Source organism: Salmo salar, chromosome ssa01, assembly GCF_905237065.1.
Source record: "Salmo salar chromosome ssa01, Ssal_v3.1, whole genome shotgun sequence".
Taxonomy (NCBI): domain Eukaryota; kingdom Metazoa; phylum Chordata; class Actinopteri; order Salmoniformes; family Salmonidae; genus Salmo; species Salmo salar.
Window position 1 is genome coordinate 25,504,914 of NC_059442.1, and position 10,222 is coordinate 25,515,135.

Sequence of the window (10,222 nt, forward strand, 5' to 3'; positions counted from 1 at the left end):
CAAGGCAGTTGTGAAGAGAGCATGACAAAGCCTATTCCCCCTCAGGAGACTGAAAAGATGTGGTATGGGTCCTCAGATCCTCAAAAAAGTTCTACAACTGCACCATTGAGAACATCCTGACTGGTTGCATCACTGCCTGGTATGGCAACTGCTCGGCCTCCGACCGCAAGACACTACAGAGGGTAGTGCGTATGACCCAGTACATCACTTGGGCCAAGCTTCATGCCATCCAGGACCTCTATACCAGGCGGTGTCAGAGGAAGGCCCTAAAAATGACAAAGATTCTAGCCACCCCAGTCATAGACTGTTCTCTCTGCTACAGCACGATAATTGGTATCGGAGCACCAAGTCTAGGTCCAACCGGTTTCTTAACAGCTTCTGCCCCCAAGCCATAAGACTCCTGAACAGCTAATCAAATGGCTACCCAGACTACTTGCATTGCCCCCTCTCTTTTACTATTTTACACTGCTGCTACTCTCTGTTTATTATCTATGCATAATCACTAACTCTATCTACATGTACATATTTCCTCAACTACCTCGACTAACCGGTGCCCCCGCACATTGACTCTGTAGCATTTACTGTAGTATTTTTGCAGATTGTAGTATACTGAAGCATTTACTGTAGTGTTTTTGCAGATTGTAGTATACTGTAGCATTTACTATAGTGTTGTGGCGGACATTATTGTAGTGTTTACTAGAGTGTTTTTTAAATGTTATCTTTAACATTATCAGGAATCAAGGTAAGACCCAGTTGCAGACTGTCGAAGTAACAATGTTTATTGTAGCAACAGGGGCAGGCAAGACAAGTCAAGGCAGGCAGGGGTTGAAGAAACAGGGTAAGGCAAAGGAACAGGACGGCAGGTGGACTCAGGGTCAGGGACGGGCAGAGTTCAGTTATCCAGAGGTCGAGCAAAGGTACAGGATGGCAGGCAGGCTCAGGGTCAGGCGGAGAGGTCAGGCGGGCGGGTACATGGTCAGGACATGCAAAGGTCAAGAACCAGGAGGATGAGGAAAGAGAGGCTGGGAAACAATAGGAGCTGACAGGAAAAACGCTGGTTAGCTTGAACGAACAAGACGAACTGGCAACAAACAGACAATACAGATATAAATACACAGGGGATAATGGAAAGATGGGCAACACCTGGAGTGGGGTGGAGACAAGCACAAGGACAGGTGAAACAGATCAGGGCGTGACATTTATAGAAGTGGAGGCTTTCTCCTTGAGGAAACCTGCTAGATAAATACTAAAATAGCTAATTTTCTACAGTACCAGTCAAAGGTTTGCACACACCTACTCATTCAAGGGTTTTTCTTTATTTTTACTATTTTCTACGTTGTAGAATAATAGTAAAGACATCAAAACTATAAAATAACACGTGGAATCATGTAGTAACGAAAAAAGGTGTTAAACATATCAAAATATATTTTATATTTGAGATTCTTCAAAGTAGCCACCCTATGCCTTGACGACAGCTTTCCACACTCTTGCCTTTCTCTCATCCAGCTTCACCTGGAATGCTTTTCCAACAGTCTTGCAGGGGTGCCCAGATATGTTGAGCACTTGTTGGCTGCTTTTCCTCTGCGGTCCAGCTCATCCCAAACCATCTCAATTGGGTTGAAGTCTGGTGATTGCGGAGGCCAGGTCATCTGATGCAGCACTCCATCACTCTCCTTCTTGGTCAAATAGCCCTTACAAAGCCTGGAGGTGTGTTGGGTCATTGTCCTGTTGAAAAACAAATGATAGTCCCACTAAGCGCAAACCAGATGGGATGGCGTATTGCTGCAGAATGCTATGGTAGTCATGCTGGTTAAGTGTGCCTTGAATTCTAAATAAATCACTGACCAGCAAAGCACCCCCACACCATCACACCTCCTCCTCCATGCTTCACGGTGTGAACCAAACATGCAGAGATCATCCATTCACCTACTCTGCATCTCACAAAACACAGCGGTTGGAACCAAAAATCTCAAATTTGGTCTCATCAGACCAAAGGGCAGATTTCCACCGGTCTAATGTCCATTGCTCGTGTTTTTTGGCTCAAGCAAGTCTCTTCTTCTTATTTGCGTCCTTTATTAGTGGTTTCTGTTCAGCAATTCGACCATGAAGGCCTGATTCATGCAATCTCCTCTGGACAGTTGATGTTGAGATGTGTCTGATACTTGAAGTCTGGTAACTCTAATGAACTTATCCTCTGCGGCAGAGGTAATTATGGGTCTTCCTTTACTATGGCGGTCCTCATGAGAGCCAGTTTCATCATAGCACTTGATGGCTTTTGTGACTGACTGACCATGTCTTAAAGTAGTGATGGACTGTCATTTCTCGTTACTTCTTTGAGCTGTTCTTGCCATAATATTTTACCAAATAGGGCAATATTCTGTATACCACCCCTACCCTATCTTGTAACAACACATCTGATTGGCTCAAACGCATTATGAAGGAAAGAAATTCCACAAATTAACTTTTAAAAAGGCACACCTGTTAATTTAAGTGCATTTCAGGTGACCACCTCATGAAGCTGGTTGATAAAATGCCACGAGTGTGCAAAGCTATCATCAGGACAAAGGGTGGCTACTTTAAAGAATCTCAACTATAAAATATATTTTGATTTGTTTAACACTTTTTTGGTTACTACATGATTCCATATGTGTTATTTCATAGTTTTGATGTCTTCACCTTTATTCTACAATGTAGAAAATAGTAAAAGTAAAGAAAAACCCTTGAATGAGTAGGTGTGTCAACTTTTGACTGGTACTGTTTAACCTGTAGGTAGATAGGACTGGTGTTGGATAGTTCAGAGCTTCTGCTCTTTTCTATAACCTATAGGGAACACAATATATGGTCTACTGTATACTTGGCATGTAGGTTTCTCACTTATGGGTGGCACATGTTGAGATATGGGGGAGAGGTGTTGGCAGGGTATATGCAAATTAAATACTGTAATATTTGCTATAGTTAAAAAACTGTAGTGTTTTTGCGGACTGTAGTGTTTTTACTAACATTACTGTAGTATTTACTACAGTGTTTTTTCACCCCGGATAATACAGTAGTATTTAATACAGTATTACACAGTCTACTACAGCATTCTATAGTAAGTACTACACATGATCGAGGGATACTACAGCATGTAGTATAGTATTCAACTGTATACTTCAGTTTACTACAAAATTCTATTGTAAATACAGTGGTATTCTATAGTAAACAGAAATACTTTTTCATGTGGATCCTGTCCCCACTGTCATTCATTCACATACTGAGGTCACAGTGCCAGCCATCACAGCTAATCAACAGGCTCATCCCTAACGCTGAGGGCTGGCGTTATTACCCAGTGGAGCCGTGTAAACTCCTGAACCCAGACTCCTCTAAGAGATAACATAGAGACATCTGGAGCTGGAAGCCACCTGGGATGGACTCAGACTCCCATGATCTTCTCTGAGCTGGCAGTTCATCATTAACCTGATGACACTACTGTACCATGGGAACACATGAAAACATTCCTCAAGATAAACAAAACAACAAATTCACTGTATCTCATGAATAACATTGGAGAACAGTACAGAGTTTCTTGTATGAAGGTTATCATTCCAAGTAGTACTTCAGTAGTACTCCAGCAATTACGTTATTATTTTTTAAATAAATAACTTCTTGCACTTTGGATATTGACTTTGTTAAAAGTATTGAAAATAACCTGGTATAGAACCCCAGCTGAATCCACTCGGGAAACACAGCATAACAAAACAAATACAGACACTCAAATGAACAGATTTCCTCATAAATTATTCAGTTAAAAGACAGTCAGATGCATTTCAAGTAGAAGCAGAGATAAAAATAAAAAAAAAAGTGAATTTAATGAACAGTGAGTGATGTGTAACATTTGTATTTTAAACTTCATTTTGGTGACTGCCATGCCCATGATTTACTACAGCTGTCACCAACGTTCTCTAAGTCGAGATCACTTTCGCATTCAAAAAGCATGCCGAGATCTGCCGCTCAGATTTTATTTATTTAACATCATTTAAAAATGTAACGCTAACCTATCAAAAACAGTTCTGTAGGAATGAGGTTTGTGCAGTAGGCCTTATACATTATCCCAATATATTGGCTATATGCCTGGCCTGCCAATATTGTTCTTTTCAGACCATATTATATTTCAAAACTCGAGCTTTGATAACAAAATAGATCAGTTGGTGTAGTGCTTGCAAGGCACAGCTGAGCATGAATTGAAATAATTAGCAAATAATTAGCTTTTTTATTTTAGTGGACTGATGGTACCTGCATCTGTCATGGTTCTTTTAAGAATACTGGCAACTCGGGAAAAAAACTAGGCCAAATCCTTTCCTGAGACTGACCAGAGGGAGGAGGCACCGTTTTTCACCTGATGGTGAAACTCGAGTCACACCGCATCTGCCTCATGCACATATTCATGTTGTTCCTATGACCAGAGAAAGTTAAATATTCCTCGATATTAAAAAATACATGAGCTGTTAATAATAAAAAAGCAGGCCTATGGATACACTTGGCTACTCATTCATTGCAGCTGCAACACGAGTGGAAGTAGGGAGAAGCCCGTTTTATGTTTTGTAATTGTGTTGAATAAAAACATTGTTGACAGTGTTGAATATACACTTAAACATGAACCCACTCAAAAAAACAGCATGTCTTTGCTGAATTCTTTGAGAGTCTCTCTCTGGTCATGGTTTTAAAAGTTATGCAATCTCATGTAGGCTATCAAACTTTGCTGTGGCTGGATCATGGAAGCTGTGGGCACAGTGATTTGAGCTATCCGATTGGCCAGCACAACTCAATTTAGCCACAGCTCTCCCGGTCTGCCGGATAGGCGGGGTTGGTCTTTTCAGACATATTAAATGGTTCAAAATGGGAACACTTTGCCTACCAGGTGCGCAGGGCTTCTGAATCAAGTGCCTACCTCCAACAGCGAAACACAAAGAAAAAAAAGCGCAAGAGATTGATCATAATACTTTACTATATGCTGTAGACTACTGGATACTACCACCGTGAGATGTGCATAACTTGAATATTGACCTTTCTGTCGGGTCCTATTGGAGATACAGTGCATTAGGAAAGTATTCAGACCCCTCCCCTTTTTCCATATTTTGTTACGTTACAGCCTTATTCTAAAATTGATAATTTTTTTCACATCAACCTACACACAATACACCATAATGACAAAGCAAAAACAGGTTTTTAGACATTTTTGCTAATTTATTACGAATAAAAACCAGAAATACCTTATTTAAATAAGTATTCAGACCCTTTGCTATGAGACTAAAAATGGAGTTTCTAAATTTGATTGGATTCCACCTGTGGTACATTCTATTGATTGGACATGATTTGGAAAGGCACACACCTGTCTATATAAGGTACCACAGATGACAGTGCATGTCAGAGCAAAAACCAAGCCATGAGGTCAAAGGAAGAGCTCCGAGACTGGATTGTGTCGAGGCACAGATCTAGGGAAGGGTACCAAAAAATGTCTGCAGCATTGAAGGTCCCCAAGAACACAGTGGCCTCCATCATTCTTAAATGGAAGTAGTTTGGAACCACCAAAACAAGCAAACTGAGCAATTGGGATAGAAGGACCTTGGTCAGGGAGGTGACCAAGAACCCAATGGTCACTCTGAAAGTCCAGAGTTCCTCTGTGGAGATGGGAGAACCTTCCAGAAGGATAACCATCTCTGCACCACTCCACCAATCAGGGCTTTATGGTAGAGTGGCCAGATGGAAGACACTCCTCAGTAAAAGGCACGACAGCCCACTTGGATTTTGCCAAAAGGCACCTAAAGACTCTCAGACCATGAGAAACAAGATTATCTGGTCTGATGAAACCAAATGTAACTCTTTGGCCTGAATGCCAAGCGTCACGTCACCTGGCACCATCCCTACAGTCAAGCATGGTGTTGGCAGCATCATGCTGTGGTGATGTTTTTCAGCATCAGGGACTGGGAGACTAGTCAGAATCGAGGGAAAGATGAACGGTACAAAGTATAGAGAGATCCTTAATAATAACCTGCTCCAGAGTGCTCAGGACCTCAGACTGGGATGACGGTTCACCTTCCAACATGACAATGACCCTAAGCTCACTGCAAACGCAACGCAGGACTGCATTCGGGACAACCCTCTGAATGTCCCTGAGTGGCCCAGCCAGAGCCCAGACTTGAACCTGATCGAACATCTCTGGAGAGACCTGAAAATAGCTGTGCAGCGACGCGCCGCATCACATCCAGCCTGACAGTGCTTGAGATGATCAAAAGAGAAGAATGGGAGAAACTCCCCAAATACCGGTGTGCCAAGCTTGTAGCGTCATACCCAAGTAGACTCGAGGCTGTAATCGCTGCCAAAGGTGCTTCAACAAAGTACTTTTTTACAAAAAAACGGTTTTTGTTTTGTCATTATGGGGTATTGTGTGTAGATTGATGAGGGAAAAAGCTATTTAATCAATTTTAGAATAAGGCTGTAACGTAACAAAATGTGGAAAAAGTGAAGGGGTCTGAATACTTTCCGAATGCACTGTAACTTCCTGTTGGCTTGTTCACAAATGAGTTCCTTAATAAAGGTCAGGCAATAGTCTCTCAGTTTGCTGCATCTCATGCACGAACTTGAAGCCAGACACAACAGGAAGCCAAAAGATCATTGTTGATTTAGTCATCAGTCTTCCAGTGGGCTGATGTGTGAAACCTCCACCTTCCCAGTTTGCTAAATTTATACACAAAACAAACAGATTATGTAGCTCAGGTGTTTCATGCATTGCAGATAGTGCATTGCTGTGTAGAGACTGGGTTGACCGGGTTCCTATGTGTCTGATTGTGGTGCCGTTCAGTTCTGTGGTGTTGTGAGGTGTGGTGTAGTATGGTGTGGGCGGGCCCTGCCCTCCAAACGGCTGCGACGCCGGAGAGAGAGCGGTGAGTCTGTGGTTTCTACAGACAGACGATCGTGGCCACTGACAGTCTTGATGCGAGCCAGAACAGAACAGGCAGACGGGTAGGTGCCCTCAACTGCAGTCAAACCACTCATAGAAGCCTTCTTTCCTGTTTCATCACATGATATGTCTTCTCAGCCACAAGAGCGGCACAGGACCGTTAGACCTGACAGAGAGAATATGAACTGGCAGAGGAGTTCTTCAGATAGAAGTAGTACTAGAAGTAGAACAAGAAGTAGTACTAGATGTAGAACAAGAAGTAGTACTAGAAGTAGAACAGGAAGTAGTACTAGAAGTAGAACAAGAAGTAGTACTAGATGTAGAACAAGAAGTAGGACTCGAAGTAGAACAGGAAGTAGTACTAGAAGTAGAACAAGAAGTAGAACAAGAAGTAGTACTAGAAGTAGGACTAGAAATAGTACAGGAAGTAGGACTAGAAGTAGCACTAGAAGTAGGACAAGAAGTAGAACAAGAAGTAGGACTAGAAGTAGAACAAGAAGTAGTACTAGAAGTAGAACAAGAAGTAGTACTAGAAGTAGAACAAGAAGTAGTACTAGAAGTAGAACAAGAAGTAGGACAAGAAGTAGAACAATAAGTAGAAGTAGAACAAGAAGTAGTACTAGAAGTAGAACAAGAAGTAGTACTAGAAGTAGGATTAGAAGTAGAACAGGACTAGAAGTAGAACAAGAAGTAGAACAATAAGTAGTACTAGAAGTAGGACTAGAATTAGTACTACAAGTAGAAGAAGAAGTAGGACTCGAAGTAGGACTAGAAGTAGAACTAGACGTAGGACTAGAAGTAGTACAAGAGGTAGGACTAGAAGTAGTACTAGAAGTAGGACTAGAAGTAAAACAGGACTAGAAGTAGAACAAGAAGTATAACAAGAAGTAGGACTAGAAGTAGAACAAGAAGTAGATCAAGAAGTAGTACTAGAAGTAGGACTAGAAGTAGTACTAGAAGTAGGACTAGAAGTAGTACTAGAAGTAGTACTACCCCATAGGAATGTTAAACCACTGTATGTCTTTGTGTTTCTCATTCTTATATCAGCGTTGTTTATAGAGAGTAATGTTGTGTTCCTGATTAAAAAAAGTGGTCTGGAGCTATTTTCAAGGATTCTTGGGAAAACCTGTAAGTGCTGATCCAGAGAGAAAATAGATAACACGCGTTGTTATGTCCCGTAAATAATACTATTCTACTGTTTTAGCGACAACAACTGGCATAACACCATTGTTTCGGCCTAGTCCCACCTGTGATAATGTTCCATTTTTGACAAGATTACAGCATGTCTGATAAGCTCTCCAACACATACCATACATTTGTTTTTATTTATTTAACCTTTATTTTGACAGGGAGTCATGCTGAGAACTAGGTCTGTTTTACAGATGAGCATCAATAAAGCTGTGGTCCTTTTGAAAACAATGATTTGGTGTTTTACAGGGGTCTGTCTGTCTCTCCACACTAGCTTGCCTTGTCAGTATCTCCTATAATAGTCTTAGCTCATAATCAAAGAGATTGCCACCATTACGCTTGATAAATCCAATCATGGACATGATAAAGAGAGATGATTGCATCTAATCTGCATTGAGTTACACCCTGCTGTTTCTAACATTGGACCACAGCTCTAATCTGGCTATTGACAGAAGGATTTCATGCTGGTAAAAATTACATCAGTTCCCACACAGTGTAAGCAGTCAGAGGGGATAAACAAAACAAACACCCAGATTTGGGTATGTCTGTATGTCATCTTGAATGCAGTTCCATGAAAGAGGGACCCCACAGAGATCAAGGCAAAGACGCCACAATCAGGAGACCCAGATGACCACCTGCCTACACTACAGGGCAGATACGGTCTCATGTAGGGCTACAGTACCACAGTAATTCAATGGTGATGACTGTACTGAAACCGTTTTTCTGTGTCACACACCATACAGATAATCAACATACAGACCAGACAACACAAAATGTTTAGTCAACATAGACAGATAATCCCATTAGACATCAATATAGTTACATAAAGTCAGCTGTAAAGATCCCCTACCAGTCTGGCTGGGCCCTGTGTCCATGGTAACAATCTGTCTAAGCGTGACAATGTTTTGTCACATTTCGTTGCACTTTACTGTCACGTTGCCTTTCATTCGGTATGACTAGGCTTACTCTCATTGTATAAGCTTTCATGGCTGTCTCAAACGACTCATTCAGACCTGTTGTTTTTGCAGAAACATATAGATTGTCAAGAGCGTTCCACTTCAGTAAAGACAAGCATACATACAGGGATGAATAAACTGTTCTCTCAGGGTCCTACACAATGCCTCCACTGGCACAGAGGATTTGGCAATTAGACTGTGACTGTTTCTGGCAGGAGTCCAGGGTCACAGCCCAATGGCTTCTGACTCAGTCAGCGTCCAGGCAGGGGGGGATTGTTAACCAGTTGGATTTTAGGGGAGGGGGGTGGGGTAATTACAATGGTGCAGAAAACAAACAGAGGATGGAGAGAGAGAGAAGTGGGTGATGGCAAACTTGGCTGATAGTCTGACTATTTATTTCTTATTGGTCTAATGGGAGCTTGTGTTTCCGTTGCTGTAGGATGTTTGGATGGAAAGGTGCAGACAACACATGCTCCAACACTATAACATGCTGAGGTATTACCACATGCTCCAACACTATAACATGCTGAGTTATTACCACATGCTCCAACACTATAACATGCTGAGGTATTACCACATGCTCCAACACTATAACATGCTGAGTTATTACCACATGCTCCAACACTATAACATGCTGAGGTATTACCACATGCTCCAACACTATAACATGCTGAGTTATTACCACATGCTCCAACACTATAACATGCTGAGGTATTACCACATGCTCCAACACTATAACATGCTGAGGTATTACCACATGCTCCAACACTATAACATGCTGAGGTATTACCACATGCTCCAAACCTATAACATGCTGAGGTATTACCACATGCTCCAACACTATAACATGCTGAGTTATTACCCTGGAGGAAGAAAAGTGTACATAATGAACATCTATAGCATAACTAATATAAAAAGGTATGATAATTCCTACCAGTGTGCTCCACAGCATTGACATTATCCTGATTCTGCAATATCAAATGGATAGGAAGTGACATCTGTGAGCCGTCAGCTAAGTGGAGGAGGAGGAGCAGAGCAGGAGTGTGAACAGTTAGCTAAGTGGAGGAGGAAGAGCAGAAGTGTGAACATTTAGCTAAGTGGAGGAGGAAGAGCAGAGTGGGATTGTGAACGGTCAGCTAAG

The 10,222-nt window shown here is 41.7% G+C and overlaps 1 non-coding gene across 1 annotated transcript; it reads right to left on the minus strand.

Annotated features, from left to right (window-relative positions):
- Positions 1-1,209: 1,209 nt before the first annotated feature.
- Positions 1,210-1,264, minus strand: LOC123726800 (U7 small nuclear RNA). The gene has a single exon (XR_006758948.1). It is a non-coding gene; the product is annotated as a U7 small nuclear RNA (small nuclear RNA).
- Positions 1,265-10,222: the final 8,958 nt, after the last annotated feature.